Raw genomic sequence first — 17,983 nt, forward strand, 5'->3', positions numbered from 1 at the left:
CAGCACCGGAAAGTCCAAAAAGTCGCACTAAAGACAACTCCTTCATATTGTATCTAAACGCATTCTAAGTTTTGAAGAGTTATTTTTATAGTTAGAATTGGGCACATAATTTGTAGTCTATGATTTGGCTTTGACCTAAGTGAGTATTGTTGAACTCATGTATATAAAATTCCCGTGATGAAGCCCTAAAAGATGCTGCCTGATCACAACTTCTCAATGAAAAAGCTTTATAGATAACAAGTGCATGGGATTTAAGGCATCGTATAACCACTTTCTGATGTCTGAACTCATCTGCTAACATAACCATCCCACTTTGACCATATTTATGTATGTTGACATCAGATTGCATGCACAAGGGAACATGAATGATGGGCTACTGAAGTTGAATCTAAGAGATAATGTATTTAACACATAACAAATCCTCCACCATAGAGGCATTGATGAATAAAAGGAAAACGCAGAATCAAAGATCCAATAGAAAATATCAGAGGAAGAGTATTTAATAGACTTCAAGTATTGGAGTGGATAAGGAATCAAAGGTTCAATAAAAAATATCAGAGGAAGAGTATCTAGTAGACTAAGTGTTGGAGTGGGTAAGGAATCTGATTCCCTTTCACATAGTTACAAATATTGTACCAGTGGGGACAACGATTGTATTGAATAGCGTTCGAAGAGTGATGTACTATGCACAAACAATAAACAACCTGAATGGAATGAATCAAAAATGTAAAATTGATACATAATTTGCCTCAGCATCATGAATCAAAAATGTAAAATTGATACATAATTTGCCTGAGCATAAAACAATCTGAAAATGACATCTAAATCACTCTCGTGGTATAGATCTACCTTTCATGCTACAAAGCCAATAATCTTCATTGTAATGCACATTTCATGAATCATGGTAGTGGTCAATAGCCAACTACATATAGCAGTGGCATCAAGAAAATCTTCACAGGCTGTATAAAAACTGGAACTGTTTTCAAATGCAAAAACTAACAATATACAAACATGCATTATTGCATTGAAATTTGATACTGGCAAATGTACCTTTACTTGAAATTTCTATAACATTTTAATGGCGTACCTATATGTACTATTAATGATAACTTGAAAATCTGGAATCTGGATATCATTTACATTCATGTATTTATTTTGTTTATAGCTTTTCTAACACTGGTTTTATATAAGAAAACAATATGACTGCATTGGAGAATGTCAATTGGATAGGGAGTTACTATACAGTCTCTTTCTCTTGTTATATGCCATTGTTTTGGATATGTGGTTTTCAGAGAATTTTGGAAGGAACAAAGTCACGGCCATAGGGAAGAAAATCTTCGGGAGTGGCCACCAAACTGTGAACTGCATTTTTATGCTCCAAGTTATTATTGAGAAATCTCAGCAATGATCTTCCAAAGACTTTTGTTGTTTTGTATACTTTTGGAAGGCTTTTGACACAGTGCCAAGGGGTCCCCTTTTCCGAAATTGCAATACATTGGTATTCCTTAGTCCCTCATTCCAACTGCCAAGGGAGTGGACTGTATGAGACAATTGTTGGGTTTCTTACACAATGGGGCCTGTTGACCATGTACATGTCAACAGTTCCAAGAGGCAGTGTACACAGTAGCGGGAAAAACTTTTTAAGTCATTGTCATCATTGTAATCCCAAATTCCACAGTATTATTGTAAAAATGATTCTAGTATGACTATAAAGCCATGTAAAAACGCCTAGGTAAGCTTATGATTCTTAACAGAGGGTTTCACTCTACGAAGTTTTTTAACATCCCTAATTATTTGCGTTTGTATACACGAATAATTAGTGGAGTTTTTCTCCCAAGCATCCCCCAAAGCTAGGGTGGAATCCTCTGATAAGGTCTTAGGTGAGTCGTAGTGTTATTGAGTCTATGTATTTTATCATACTAGATTATGTGTTTTGTGTCGCAGAATTTGGTTGAGTCTAAAGAGGTTGTGTCTAATGTAAAATTCCCCTTCTATGGGTGATTATTTTAATAACTTAATGTAAAGGTGTTGTCTAGAAATATTTTTGGTGAATGGTTACTCATAATTAAAACTCCATTGTCAAAATATTTTTATGACCCACTTAGAGGGTGGAAAATATGTTTAATCCCCTCTTGAGTCTTTTATTTAATTTTCTGGCAAAAGTAAAATATAAATTAGCCAGAAATTGTCAAAAAAAATGAGAGGAAAAATTAATTTCTCTCCAAGTGGAAAAATTACCAAAAAATTATTGAGGCTATTTTTCAAAAGAAAAGAATTCAAGTCAAATTAAAGAGCCTCATTTCCAAGGAAAAATGTCCTAGTTCAAAAATTCGTTGGACCAGGAAGACTATTTTCCCAGCAAATCGAAATTTTTGGACCAAGTGATTAATTATTTTGCACAAGTTACAACAATTCTATTTTTGAAGATTCTGCAAAGGACAAAATGCACCTAGAAGTTCGATTTTCTCAAGGGATCAATTTTTTTGGAGACTTGTGTAGTAATTATCAACATATAAAATTATTTTGGCAAGGATCAAGCCCGGTATCAAGTCAAACTAGCTGTTTTTCCACTTGGAGGGGGTCTGGAACTCTCATTTTTGTATATAAGCCTAAAGCTCCTCATTTTATGCGTGATGAATGGTATGGGTCTTGTAATGAAAAATTTGAAGCAAGTTGTGAGTCAAGCTGCTAGATGTAATTTTTGTTTTTCAGTAATAAAATCAAAGACTTTGGGGTTTATCTTGCAATGGTTTTTCTTTTCTACTTCTTGTGGTAATGTTATTCTGAATCATGCTCTAGTGCTCAACTGAATAATATTGTCAAGTTATTATTTCATTTGCCAGCAGTTGGATTATCTATTTGCACAGGTATCTTGCATTAGGTACTGGGTTTAGAAAAACGTTCTAGCTCACTCGATCTAGCAGGTATCTCTAGATCTTGAGGGTTTTAATGTGTATCTGGCCCCTTATGATCTAATAACTTTATTTCAAGTGTGTAGAGATAATTTGATATTTAGATCTTAGGCGTGAGGGGAAGTCTTCGGTTGGACCAGCCAACTCCCAAGGCAAGAGGTTTAAAAGCCCATCGTGTTAAATTTTCCAAGTCTTATCTAACAATTTGTGTGCAACAACTTGGCCATGGCATAAAATTAAAAATTATTTCTCCACTCAAATTTTCTTCTAATTTAATTGTGCAAATAAAGTTAGATCCACTTATTAGAGCTTGTAATATTCATTTTCTGAATATTGTAAATAATTTTGTAAAATTATTTTACTAACACTTGTGTTTTATTTTACTAGTGCATTGTAGATAATTGGGGGGTTTTAATTTTCAAATTTGAATTTTATTTATAAGTAGTGGAGGAAGGATAGCCCTTTATGACTTTTTAGGTGTTTCACCATAAGATCAAAGGCTAATTCGAATTTGGTGGAAGAGCAAGCCCTTATCCAACCTAGTGGCTGGGTTTGAGGACTGAATCACACTTCAAGGAAGTCGTCCAGCCTTGTTGGTCAAAGTTGTCATTGATGTCAATATGGCATTGTTGGAGATGGCAAATATCCTAACCTCTGTGATAGATGAATAACCGTTTTGTGATGTTTCCCTAACCTCATTGAAGACTCTCTTTATGCAAACCCTAGGAGAGAACCCTAAGCGTGAAGATTGAAATATGATGGCAAAACCCTAACAGTATAATCAAACCCTAGTTGTGTTGAAGCAAAACCTAGGTGAAAACCCTAAGGTATGAAACCCTAATCCTAAGTGCATACCCTAGATACCTAATGTACATCATGAAGCCCTAACTCTATATGATGTTCTAGCCTTGTTAAAAATGTCATAACCCTTACAAATGAAGAACCCATGTAAAAGAGCCTTTACCTTGAATGCCATAGCATTATCCAAAAACATATGATGAAACCAAGATTGCCATGGATAAAATAATGATGACAGTTCACAAATATAATTTTATTGATGGTAAAATGACCTTATTTAAGGATAGAATTGGCATAGGCTTGTAGAAGACATTGATCTCTTTCCAATGAGCTATTATACACCTTCTAACTCCTCATAGGCTGAGAGAAAATGATTTTACAAGTTGGAATAATATATTTTTTATGCTAGCCGACATGAGCCAACATGTGCAAGTTGGCTCCTCCTCAAAGGGACGTGTCTTTTCGTTGAAGGTCAAAAACATGTATAAATATAAGTTTAAACTTGTCATTTTGGACATCAACTCGGTGAAGAATTCAGATAAGAGGCATAGAAGAAGGAAGGAGGCCGTGGAGAACAAGGAGATTACTGTTTTGGGCAATTCTTGTGTTAAGGTATCTTTCAAGCTCAGATCTGAGTTACAATTTACCTGTGGAGAATCAGAGGTATAAATATGTTGTGGCTTAGATTGGCAAGACTGTGGAGCTCAGATATGTGATTGGAGCTCGGACCTATAGCCATTTGTGAACAGACCTCACCTCGGACTTATGGAAGAAGCTCAGACAAACCTTGTTGAAGGCTCAAAATTACAGTCTCCTCTGGAAGTGCTCAGACCTGTGGGTAGTCTGCTCGTGGGAGCTCATTTGTGAAGCTCGGGCCAGTGATAAATCTTGAACAGTCTCCTGTGGAAGCCTCAGACTTGTGGGCAGGTGTATGAACAGTCATTTGTAAAGCTCAGACCTTGACCTATAACTCAAGAGACTCGAACTTGTTACACTTATACCTTGATTTGTGAGGCTCGGAATTGCAGAATTGTGGAGGGCTCAGACCTGTGATAGGTGTGTGTAAAGTCACTCGTAGAAGCTCGGATATGTGTAGAGCTCGGACTATACCTTGACCGGTGGAAGCTCAACTTTGGAAGCTCAGACATGTGTAGAGCTCGGACTATACCTTGACTGGTGGAAGCTCAACTTTGGAAGCTCGGACCTGCGAGCACATGACATATGACCTCTGATTTGTGGACAAAAAGAGCTCGGACCTATGGAATCCATCTTGTGGGCAAACCTTTAAGCATTCATACCTGTAATCTAATTCGGATCTGAACATAAACTCTTCGACTTGTGGACTTGGGGCATATGTTTTGTGCTCCTAGTAACTCAGACCTATGACAATATCTCAATACCTGTGCACAATATGGACTTGTAACTAAAGCAAATGTTTTGAATTATGACATATCTTTGTGACATTAATTTTTGGACTTGTGCATAAATTATTGGACTGTGGGATTTGAAGCAGAGAAGCTCAAGGTTTGGATCTGTGTGAAGCCTAAACCAATGTGTGTATAACAACTCAGATCTACCTAGTCTAGGAGGAAATCTTGTAAAAGACTAGGAGCAGACTTTGAAAAAGAAATAAGGCCGGTAGATCCTAAACTGGTGTAGACATCTTTTGGAGAAGTAAATCTTGAAGAACCTTGTGCAAAACTATTGAAGACATCCTTTGGACCAACTCTTGGAAACAACCTTGAAGTGGCCTCATTTAAAATCCTTTTGTATTGACTTGAGAATTTGTGTAGCAGACCTTGGAGCATCACTGAAGGCACCCCTTGGTTGAAAACATTGTGAAGCACTTGGAGAATTGTTTGGTGCAGACCTTGAGTAACTTATTGAAGATTCTTAGAGATCATGAAGAAGTCCTGATAATCTGACCTTGAAGAATTTTGTTTGGGAAACATGAAGAGTTGTGAAGACACCTTCTGAGAAGATAAAGTTGTCATTGATGAGCTAAGTGCTTTGGAGATCGATGGAGGACATTGTTGAAGGTGAAGATATTGTGGGTTGGAGCCCTAGAGGATTGGAGTCCTCAAGAAGATCAGGTTGGTGTTGAGGAATCTAGGGTATGAATAGTTAAGAGATTCTTTGCTTGATAATTGCTTGTGATATACATTTACTTCTTAGCTTATAGTCTTTTCTTTGTTATTTTATTATTGTGTTCTTTTAATCAAGACGCTTACCAATATGCACAATAAAAGACAAGTGACACAGTATGTAGGCTTGTCAGCCAGGGCCAAAACCTCTCACCTTTTAAGAGGAAAACCCAATCAAAATTCTTCTTCTAGATATTCAATTGATGAGTACCAAGACCATGACAAAGACCCTTGACTCTAATATCCTTCCAAGAACCTTGTCACTAACCTTGATGCTTTGCCTCTTCCCTTTCTCGACTCTCTTCTTGAATTTGAACTGCTCTCCTCAACTTCTTCTAGAGAAACTTGGTCTCTATCTACCACACCGCTCCTTCTTGACTTCCCCTAGAGAATCTCAGTATCTAGGCTTTCACTGGTCTCCTCTAGAGAATCTCAGTTACCCAATGAATCTCGGTCTCTTAGGTTTACTCTAGCTCAAAAACCCTAGTCTCCTTAAGAGAGACCTGTATTGCTTCTCTAATAGGTTCTTCCTTCGATCTTCTTCGTTCCTTCTTCCTTCCAAGACAAACCCCAGAATAATCCTTCCTTCGTTGACCCAAAAGAATTCCTTCCTTCGCTAACCCAAAAGAGATCTACCTTCGCTCTCCGAGAAGAAATCCTCCTTCGCTATACCTTCTTCCCACTTCTTCTTGTTTGAATGTAGTCGAGTTGCTTGCCTCTAAGTGAGGTCGAGTGAGGGTAGTTATACACATCAACTCATGATCCTTAGGCTGACATGATGGCAAGTAGTGAGGCTGACTTCTTTTAGCAAGTTCTTCCATCGTTGTAGGCCGACTTGAAGATGACAAGGTCTTGGAGGATATTTTACATAGACAAGTTTTACCTTTTACAAAGTGTAACATGACTTCATTACATGACAACGACTCTAACATTTTATGACTAGATGACAAATAACTCCTAAAGACTCTCAATGGGACTCTTGACTCAAAAATAAAATCTCTTGCTCATGAAACCCATGAAGCAAGCAATACAATAATTTTATTTTTCTTCTTTACATCTCATTACGTAAAATCATAATTACATGTCATTATGAAGGCCGAACCTGGTTACACTTTTCAACACTCCCTCTTAACTAGGGAGGTATTCATAATGGTACTTGGTCATTCTCAATCTGAAGAATTTCTCATAAGAAGAATTTCGGATTGGTAACTCATTTGTATAACATTATATCAACCAACATTGTTACATTGCAAGGCCTTGTCTAACAGCTCCATCTCTCCACAAGATCTGAGCTCAATGCTGGCGAGACCAATGATTTATAAACACTCTCATCATTGTCTCTCTTGGAGCATCCCCTACCCGGGTACTCAGTGTGTGTTCCATGAGGACTATTCTTATCTTGGACTCCCCAACCCTCAAAGAATATCGGTCCTCCACGACTACTCTTCTATTGGATGCCCTATCTCATCCTCAAAGAGTATCAGATGCCAAATAATTACCCAATCCTCCATTCTGTCTTCCCAGATGAAGACCAGAATGATGTGTCTATCCCTCCCTCTCAGATAGGGAGGACATATTCCAATAAAGGAATGTACTCATTTTTACAAAAGGAATGTACCTAAGCTCCCTCTTGGCTTAGGAATTTCCATGTTTCTTCCAAGTAAGAAACTTCTTTTCAGACTCCCTCTTAACTAGGGACCTACAATAGCTTCTCATGTGGAGATCATGGAACAACCAGCTGCTTGAAGAACTCCTCTCTTCTTCAATCTCATGCATTTCTTCTTGTTGTGGAGTCTTCATCTTTTGGGGACTTCTTCATAGGGCACAAATCATCCATCACTTTCATCCATGAGTTAGTCATGTCCTTATTTCATCAGAAAGTGATCCATCAATTTTCCATTTGGTTTTGCTTCATGTCATGCTGCTTTCTTCATGCCATATTTTCCAGAAGGATCTTACATCCTTCTATATGGTTTTCCTGGAAGTCATCCATAGATCTTCCCTTTGGCAGACCTACATAAGCCCATCCAGATATTAGTTCAAAAATAAGAAATGAACACTTAAATCATAATTACCTTTGTGATGATCTTTCATCATGACATCTTCTTGTAGGTATCAACATCCTGCATGCATGTTGACACATCTCCTAAAGATATTCATTGTCAAGGGTCTCCATCTTTTTCCGACTCCTATCAGAGTCTTCATATCTTTTTAGGGAGATATTCTAGTCAACTCTTCTTGGTCTCAGATGTTGAATGCCTTTTACCTTTGTTGCATATTTTATGATCTCTTCCTTTCTTTTCACACACTTCATTCCCAGGAGCTTCCAATTAGAGTTTCTTAATTGTAGTCAACTTCCTCATGATTCATATGAGAACATATTATGTTGATTTCATCTAGTGTGACTTATGCTTTTCTGCAATCTTTCGAAGGAGGAGATCCCTTTTTCTTTGATCATGTTTCCCAAGATGGAACTAGTGATCCATATTATCTGCAACCATATGACATGACTTTCATAATAATCTATGTAAGCATACATACCTCATCTTTCCTTTGGGTCATCCAGACTTCCTATAGCAGCTTCCTTTGAACGAACGAGTTTTATCCTGCTTCACTGTTATGTCATCATACCATCATCCCTTGAATCCCATGAGTTGGAATTCTTGATGAAACACTTGCTTTCTTTCTAGATTGGTGAATCCTCTGATAAGGATTCCATCGAAGAAACTTGAGGATCTTTCATATCCTCACCCAGCATATGTTTCCTTATTGACTATTGTATGATGATCCCAGTCGATGATGGCCTCTACTTTCTATAAGTATCACTTGAGATTTCAATGAGCTTTCGAAGAGCCCTTATTCTTTGTAATCAATAGAATTTATTCCAGACATTCTTTCTGCTTCTCATGTCAAGAGCTCTTACTTCTAATGCTTCTACCATGATGCTATAATCTGATGCATCCTATCTTATTTACATTTCTTCCTATTTATAAATTACAAGTGAAAAATACCTTCTAGTGAAGAAGATTATCTCAGTCATAGTAGAGATCTTTTACTTTTTCCTTTTTAAGCTTCTTTTAATCAGGTTCTTTCACTTCCTTAGTAATATGGGCTTCTTCCATATCCCTCTTGTCCTTCTTACGTTTAGGACAATCTCTTTTAAATTGCCCAAGTTCTTGGCATTCATAACATCTTACCTTAGCCATGTTCTACCTTTTCTTTTGAGGACCAAACTATCCAAATTTTTCTTTTATTTTTGTCACTAATTGATCCCTTTTATCTGATCTTTTGTCACTTTCTTTCTTCAACCTGTCTTCGTCTACCTTGCATAGAGGCCATAATTTGATGAATGGGATAGCTTCCTCTTCCTTAGTAGGTATGAGGTTACCTTGTTCATCAGTCAATGCATTTAGAACAACGGAAATCATTTCTTTATCAGATACCATCTCTCCTAGATCATACAATTGACCTTTTATTTGAGATGCTTTTGAAAGGCATGAAGATATCCCTTCATCCTTTGACACCTTCAATTTATATAGATCAAATCTAAGTGATATGGTCTTTTCTATCGTGCTTTCAGAGAAAAGTTCTACCATCTCATCATATATCTCTTTAGATGTCTCCAGCTCGGCTACATAGGAAATGAGAGGATCTTTGATAGATTCCTTAAGAATCTTTTGAGCCTTTAGATCGCTTTCCATGTACTCAAATAATGTTGGTTCTTCAAATGGCTTGGAGACCTTTCCATGGACATGATCAATGACTTCTATCCTTCTTTTCCATACAAGGAAGTTTGATATCCCAACCAGCTTATGGTTCTCCTTGAAACATGAAGTCATTTTTACTATATTAGATTATAAGAAAAAGGTACTTACTTGTGAAGATAGAATCTTCAACTTAATAATGATGACGAACTTGTTGCTTCAGATAATCCCTTTAAGAAGGTTCTTACTTTGACAAGGGAAGACTGCCTTCTTTAGGATGATCTTCTTCCAAATGAGATCCTTGCTTCACTAAAGAGAAGATTGCCTTTCGATCTAGCCTTCCTTAGATTTGAAGAGCTTCCACTCCTTTGATGATATATGATGATCTCAAAAGTGCTTCTCGGGTTTCGATCTTTCTTCCTGCTTCCTTGATGATGCATGATGATCTCAAAAGTGCTTCTCCGGTTTTGATCTTTCTTCCTGCTTCCCTCTTGAAGATAATTTCAAGACTTTTGCTTAGAGTATATTTCTTCGATCTAGGGTTTTGGTATGATGAAGATCTTGATTTCTTGCTTGATGTTCCTTGACTTTCTTTGATCCTACTTCCACTGCTTGATGTCTTCTTGATTGAATTCCCCTTCTTGACTTTAGCACCTAAGCTCTGATACCATGTTGAGAAATCTAGGGTATGAATAGTTAAGAGATTTCTCTGCTTGATAATTGCTTGTGATATACTTTTACTTCTTAGCTTATAGTCTTTTCTTCGTTATGTTATTATTGTGTTCTTTTCATCAAGACAAATACCAATACACACAATAAAAGACAAGTGACACAGTATGTAGGCTTGTCAACCAAGGCCAAAACCTCTCACCTCTTGAGAGGAAAATTGTGAAAATTCCTAAACGGAATCCCTACTGCAGCAATTGATGACATTTCTCCTAGTTGTTAGATTTACATGAACAAGTTATTTGCAGCTTCCTACGACCAATATTGAAATACATACACTGCAGCCTTCACTTAATTAATTTATATGCGGAAACAAGAGACCGAGCAAGAAAGAAAATACAACACAATAACACCGTTATTTTTGGACAAATGTCCTCAGAAAAACCCAATGCGGGAAAACTGGTGCAACAGATCTGAGGGTTTATTATTATTAAGCAGTAGCAAATTCTAAATACATCTCTGAATACCTCAAGGGTTATTCAGTTATAGAGAGAGAAATACTGACAGAAATATTTGTGAGATTACCTCACACAATCACTGAGAAAAATCTCGGCTGATCTGGTCACTGGATGAGGTGCCTCTGGTAGGCCCTGCGCTGCCTCTGCGCAGTCCTCACGCAGTCCCTGCATCAACCCCTCTAGGCACTGCATCACCCAACCAACTGATCGATTTGTTGCCCGGAGTCATTGCTCTCAGCCTCCCGGTCTCACACCCCAACTCCCAGCTTCTGAAACTGACTCTCCTGCAAAATTTCAGACTCTCTCTCACCCTTTGCATCAACCACTGCGTGGCCTTGCGTCAGCCTCTACGTGAGAGCTGCTGGATCACTCTTTGCCTCTTTTTGCTGATGATTCTCCGACTAAGAAAATCTCTCTCTGGATGCTATCTCTGCCCCTCAACTGCAAGAAATCTACTTGATCAAAATTTCCTCTTGAGAACTTCTCACTTCAGAAATTCGGTCTCTTGATCTCTCAGTGTGTTTACCAAATGACCCTCAAGCTTCCTTAAATAATCTTCTTGTTCACATTGAACGACCCAGATTAAAAGCTAATCAATGGCTAAGATCATTTTAGCTTGATATTCGTCTTCTTCTAGAAGTTAACCCACAATTAGATTAATACCCATTAATATTTTTAATTTCCTAAGTTTAGACTTAGGGGCCCATTAAAAAATATTAACTATTTTAATAAAATTGTTTCTGGGTGGAATTTCCCAAAACGGTTTCTGAGTTCCTTGGAATACATGTGTCCAGGCCTCTCTACAAAATTTGAGGCCTAGAGCACATTCAATGCTACCTCAAATCAACACTCCCTCTTAGTGAGGAATGTGCTCTAGCAATATACGTTGTTGCATACTGATCTGACTCTGAAGCATCGTCCTCTACGCTGCTGAAGTTTGACATGCTGTCCACCAACTACTTCACAAATGTTGCATCTGTACTGCTGCTGACCCTGCCACTGTCAACACTGCATCCATACTGCAACTCCCTTTGAAATTCTGCTTTCATGCTACTACTGGCACTGGCACTGCTAACTGCCTCTACACTGCAAACTGTTGCTGCTACTCCATCAACGGAAAACATCCCAAATTACTAAACTAACTGTGTTCAGTATGATACCACGTGAATGTTGAAGCCTGATTGCTGCTAGTCTCTACGCTGACCCTTTGAATCTACTGCGTTGTTGCTGACCTCTTCTCTGTGCCATCTGCACTGTTACCAACTCTGCTTTGCATTGTTCAGTCTCTGGTGCTCCTAGCCACTACAACTCTCTCTGACACTCCTCAACACCATACGACACTAGTCCATCCTGCTACCTTTGATTTGGGCTCCCATAGCAAGGAATTGATCCAAGAGGTGGGCTCCTCAAGGATCCTGCGCATCTATAGCTCTTTCAAACTACAGCTCCAAATCAGCCCACCTCCCTCCTAGAGGTATCTCGGTTGTCATGGCGAACTCCTCTTCCTCATTCTTCGCAGGCACAACCTTCGGATCGTGTTTCTCATCTTTGTCCTTCTTCCTGAGAGGACGCTGTGTAGCGTAGTGACCCATCTCACCACACCTGAAACACTTTATTTTCGAGATGTCCTTCTCAACTCTCCGCTGCTCCTGCTGTCCCTTCGATGCGAAGGCTACATTCTCCTCCTCCTCCTTGGGTTTCGACCCACTGCTGCTGCTTCCATCAAGTTTAACCTTGACTAAGTGTCTCCTCAACTCCTCTTGTCTTAGAGCTGCCCACATCTCATCCCAATTCGGCAAAGCTGCTCTGCCTAGGATACTTTGGACAAACACTTTTCACTCATCTGAGACAGAATTGAGGACCAGTCTAACCAACTCTGAATCTTGAGGTGTATGCCCCACCATAGACAATTCATCATAGGTTTCCTGAAGCTTCGTGAGGAATGGATCCACACACTCCCCTTTCTGCATCTGAGCAGATCTCAACTTCTGTTCAAGGTACATCTTCCGCTGCTCGGAAGATCCCTGATATAATGTAGACAATGCGTCGTACATCTCCTTAGTAGTCCCTTTGCTATTGATGTGACAGACCACATGATCCTTCACTCCGTCGAGGATCATTCTTTTTGCCTTCGCCATCTCAGCCTTGTATTTCTGCAATGGATCCGCATTTGCAGGGATAGCTACCACCTTGTCGATATATGTCTTGAGGGCATGCTCATCTAGAAGGAATGACATTCTTTCCTTCCAGATGACGTAGTTGGATGCTCCATCCAACCTGTCCTGATCCCTCAAGCCATTGGTTGCCATTCTTCCACAAGAGATGTTGAAAATCTCCTCTCTGGTTCTTATTGTTGTTGCTCAGCCAATAAAAATACGGACTTATTGGCGGGAAGTCTTACTGAGGAAGAAATTCCCTCAACCATGCCTCTCCTCTCTCTTCTATCGATTTTTTGCCCAACAAACTGCCTGCAGAAAAATCTGTGTCCCATTAGCTTCTCCTCACGCTGAGGCTTCAACGCTGCTCCCTCTGCCCTGACAAACTTTCGCACTGAGAGTCCTTCCTCTTTGTCGACTCACTTAGAGAGAGACTACCTCGAAAATCAACCCTCCTCGCTTGGACTGCACAATCCCTCTGGGGATTTGAACTGCTACCTCCTGCAGCTATTCAACCTCCTTCTTTGCTCAGCGCTGTGGTCTTTGGCACTGCTCTTCTTGTTCCACCTGCAACTCTAATACCATGTGAAAGTCCCTAAACGAAATCCCTACTGCAGCAACAGATGATATTTCTCCTACTTGTTATATTTACATGAACAAGTTATTTGCAGTTTCCTATGACAAATATTGAAATACATACACTGCAGTCTTCACTCAATTAATTTATATGCGGAAACAAGATACTGAGCAAGAAAGAAAATACAACACAATAACACCGTTATATTTGGACAGATGTCCCAGGAAAAACCCAATGCGGAAAATAGGTGCAACATATCTGAGGGTTTATTATTATTAAGCAGTAGAAAATTTTGAATACATCTCTGAATATGTCAAGGGTTATTCAGTTACAGAGAGAGAAATACTGGCAGAAAGATTTGTGATATTACCTCACACAATCACTGAGAAAAATCCTGGCTGATCTGGTCACTGGATGAGGTGTCTCTGGCAGGCCCTGCGCTGCCTCTGCGCAGCCCTCACGCAGTCCATGCATCAGCCCCTCTAGGCATTGCGTCACCCTGCCAACTGATCGATTTGCTACCCAAAGTCAATGCTCTCAGCCTCCCGGTCTCACACCCGGCTCTCGGCTTCAAAACTGGCTCTGCTGCAAAATTTCAGACTCTCTCACCCTTTGCGCTGCCTCTGCGTGGCCCCGCGTCAGCCTCTGCGTTAGAGCTGATGGATCACTCTCTGCCTCTCTCTGTTGATGATTCTTCGGCTGAGAAAATCTTTCTCTCTCTGGATGCTATGTCTGCCCCGCAACTGTAAGAAATCTACTTGATCAGAATTTCCTCCTGAGAACTTCTCACTTCAGGAATTCGATCTCTTAATCTCTCGGTGTGTTTTCCAAATGACCCTCAAGCTTCCTTAAATAATCTTCTTGTTGACATTCAACAACCCAGATTAAAAGCTAGTCAATGGCTAAGATCATTTTAGCTTGATCCTCGTCTTCTTCTAGAAGTTACACCCACAATTAGATTAATACCCATTAATATCTTTAAGCCCATTAAAAAATATTAATTATTTTAATAAAATTGTTTCTGGGTGGAATTTCTGAAAACGGTTTTTGGGTTATTTGGAATACGTGTGCCCAAGCCTCCCTACAAAATTTGAGGCCTAGAGCACATCCGATGCTACCCCAAATCAACAAAAACCCGATCACAATTCTTCTTCTAAACCTTCAATTGATGAGTACCAAGACCCTGACAAAGACCTTTGACTCTAGTATCCTTCCCAGAACCTTGTCACTAACCTTGATGCTCCGCCTCTTCCCTTTCTCGACTTTCTTCTTGAACTCGAATTGCTCTCCTCGACTTATTCTAGAGAAACTTGGTCTCTATCTTCCACACCACTCCTTCTTGACTTCCCCTAGAGAATCTTGGTCTCTATCTTGGCTACCCAAAGAATACTAGTCTCTTAGGTTTACTCTAGATCAGAAACCCTGGTCTCCTTAAGAGAGACCTGTATTGCTTCTCTAATAGGTTCTTCCTTTGATCTTCTTGTGATGCCTTCGTTCCTTCCTCCTTCCAAGACAAGTGACACAGTATGTAGGCTTGTCAGCCAGGGCCAAAACCTCTCACCTAGTGAGAGGAAAACCCGATCACAATTCTTCTTCTAGACCTGCAATTAATGAGTACGAAGACCATGACAAAGACCCTTGACTCTAATATCCTTCCAAGAACGTTGTCACTAACCTTGATGCTCTGCCTCTTCCCCTTCTCGACTTTCTTCTTGAACTCGAACTACTCTCCCCGGCTTCTTCTAGGGAAACTCGGTCTCTATCTTCCACACTACTCCTTCTCGACTTCCCCTAAAGAGTCTTGGTCTTTAGGCTTTCACTGGTCTCCTCTAGAGAATTTCGGTCTCTATCTCGGCTACCCAAAGAATCTCAGTCTCTTAGGTTTGCTCTAGATCAGAAACCCTAGCCTCCTTAAGAGAGACCTGTATTTCTTCTCTAATAGGTTCTTCCTTCGATCTTCTTGTGATGCCTTTGTTCCTTCCTACTTCCAAGACAAACCCTAGGATAATCCTTCCTTCGTTGACCCAGAAGAATTCCTTCCTTCGCTAACCTAGAAGAGATCTACCTTTGATATCCCAGAAGAAAGCCTCCTTCAGTATACCTTCTTCGCACTTCTGTTGTTGGGCTCTACTTTGCACTTCTTCTTGATCGAATGTTAGTCGAGCTGCTTGCCTCTAATTGAGGCCGAGTGAGGGTACTTATACACATCAACTCATGATCCTTAGGCCGACATGATGACAAGTAGTGAGGCCAACTTCTTCTTGCAAGTTCTTCCATCGTTGTAGGCCAACTTGAAGATGACAAGGTCTTGGAGGATATTTTACATAGACAAGTTTGACCTTTTACAAAGTGGAACGTGACTTCATTACATGACAATGACTAACATTTTATGACTAGATGGTAAATAATTCCTAAAGACTCTCAATGGGAGTCTTGACTCAAACATAAAATCTCTTGCTCATGAAACCCATGAAGCAAACAATACAATAATTTTATTTTTCTTCTTTACATCTCCTTACATAAAATCATAATTACCCGTCATTATGAAGGCCGAACCTATGTACACTTTTCAACAGTTGGAGCTGTTACCAGTGAGAGGGTTGGAGTCTTAGAAGTTGGTGCCTCATAGAGACAAGGTTGGAGCTTTGTGAAAGATAGGGTTGGAGCCCTAGAGGTTGAAGCCTCGTGAAGTCCAAGTTGGTGCTTGGCAAAGTACAGGTTAGAGCATGGTGGATTGGAGATCGGTGTCTTCATCTAGGTTTGGAGCCCTAAACATTATTGTACTCGACTTATTGTAAAATAAGGATTGGAGTTCTCAATATATTTGATTAATAAAATTATTTATTTTGTATTGTTCATTTTGTGTTCAGTTTATAAGTGATCTAAAACTGGTAAAATAACAATTGTAAAAGAAATATTGATTCACCCCCCCCAGTATTTCCAACAATTGGTTTCAGAGCGAGTACCTTCACTCATAGCCTAATAGCTTGAAGGTAGATCCTTAGAACACAAATGGAAAAGTCAAGGAAGAAGGTTTGCAAACCCATCGAAGATGTCACCTCCTTAATGAATAATCAAGTTGGGAAAGCTCCATTATTCAATGGAAACTATGAAGTATGGACGGCAAGAATGAAGAATTTCTTAATGGCTAAAGGATTTGAAGTCTAGGAATCGGTGGTTACCGAAAGCACAATAGAAGAAGAATCCAATATGCATAATGCAATAGCAATGAAGGAAATTTTGAGTGGGCTACCAAATCCTATAAAGGCCAAAGTGGAAAAATGTTCATCAGCAAAAGATATGTGGGACAAACTTCAAGATCTTCACTCAAAAGGAGCATTGACCATGACCTCTAATCAAGAAGATGATGGAAAGCAAGAAGGAAATCCAGAACCCATTAAGGAAGTTGAAAACAAGAATGAAGACATCAAGGCCAAGGAAGACCTAGAAGATGAAGAAAATGAAGAAGACCTCCAAGAAGATCTCAAGGCAAAACTTGAAGTTGCGCTAAAAGAAATAAGCAAATTGAATAAGGAAAATGAGGAGCTTAAGAAGCAAGTACAAGATGGTGACTATGACTTTGACAAGACAAGGAAGGAAGTTGATCTCTTTAAGCTTCAAGTACAAGAAAGAGATGAGGAACTCACCAAGCTTAAGGAGGAATTTCATCAAAACAAGAAAAGGCATCATGAAGAAGTCATATCCATGACAAATCAATTGGATAAAGCAAAGAAAAGGGAAGACACTTTGTCAAGCCATCTTGAACAAAGTCACAAGGACTTGAACAAACTTGAAGCGAAAATTGGTCAATACAAGGAAGAGGTCTTCTCCCTTAAATCTCAGTTGGAAGAAGCAAAGAAACAAGCACAAGGAGCTGAAAAGGTAATGGAAGCTTTGGCCCTCCTGGAAGGACAAGTCGATGAAGCAGAAAAGGAAAGAAATGCCATGACATGCCAACTAGAAGAAAAGGATGAAGATATCACCAAATTAAAATCAGAAATCACCTCACTTAAGGCCCAATCATGTGAAGCAACGAAAATGAAGGAAGAAATGGAGAACCATCTAGCAAAGAAGGATGAAGAATGCAAGATGATGAAAGAAGAAATTAATCTCCTAAGAAAAGAAGTTGATCATTTGAACAAGAGTCTAAAGAGATCTCAAACCCTAGATGACATCCTAAGTCATCAAAGATCTCCTCTTGATAAATCAGGTCTTGGTTATGCAAGTGAACCCTCAAATAGAAATGATGCAAACCCTAATGCTTCAAACAACAAGGATGTGGAGAAGCTTGGAAGAAATATTGATGCCCCCAGTTCTAGCAAAAGCAAGGAGAAGAGTCAAGATGACATTGGAAGAAACCCTACTCCAAGAAGATATGCAAATGTTGTAAAGAATGCAAGAGGCAAAAAAATTGATCAAAGGATCCCAAGACAAAATGACTTTAGAAGTACATCAATGAAATTTCCATCCTCTAGGTACCAAAGTATATGTTTTGGTTATTGCTATTC

The 17,983-nt window shown here is 39.3% G+C and overlaps 1 protein-coding gene across 3 annotated transcripts in view; it reads left to right on the plus strand.

Annotated features, from left to right (window-relative positions):
* Positions 1–17,983, plus strand: part of LOC149192294 (putative sucrose-phosphatase 2) — a 389,696-nt gene that overhangs the window by 250,090 nt on the left and 121,623 nt on the right. The gene's annotated exons all lie outside the window — the stretch shown is intronic.

Source organism: Pinus tabuliformis, chromosome 2_2 (assembly GCF_031772625.1).
Source record: "Pinus tabuliformis cultivar Carrire ecotype Pingquan chromosome 2_2, CPIR1, whole genome shotgun sequence".
Lineage (NCBI taxonomy): Eukaryota > Viridiplantae > Streptophyta > Pinopsida > Pinales > Pinaceae > Pinus > Pinus tabuliformis.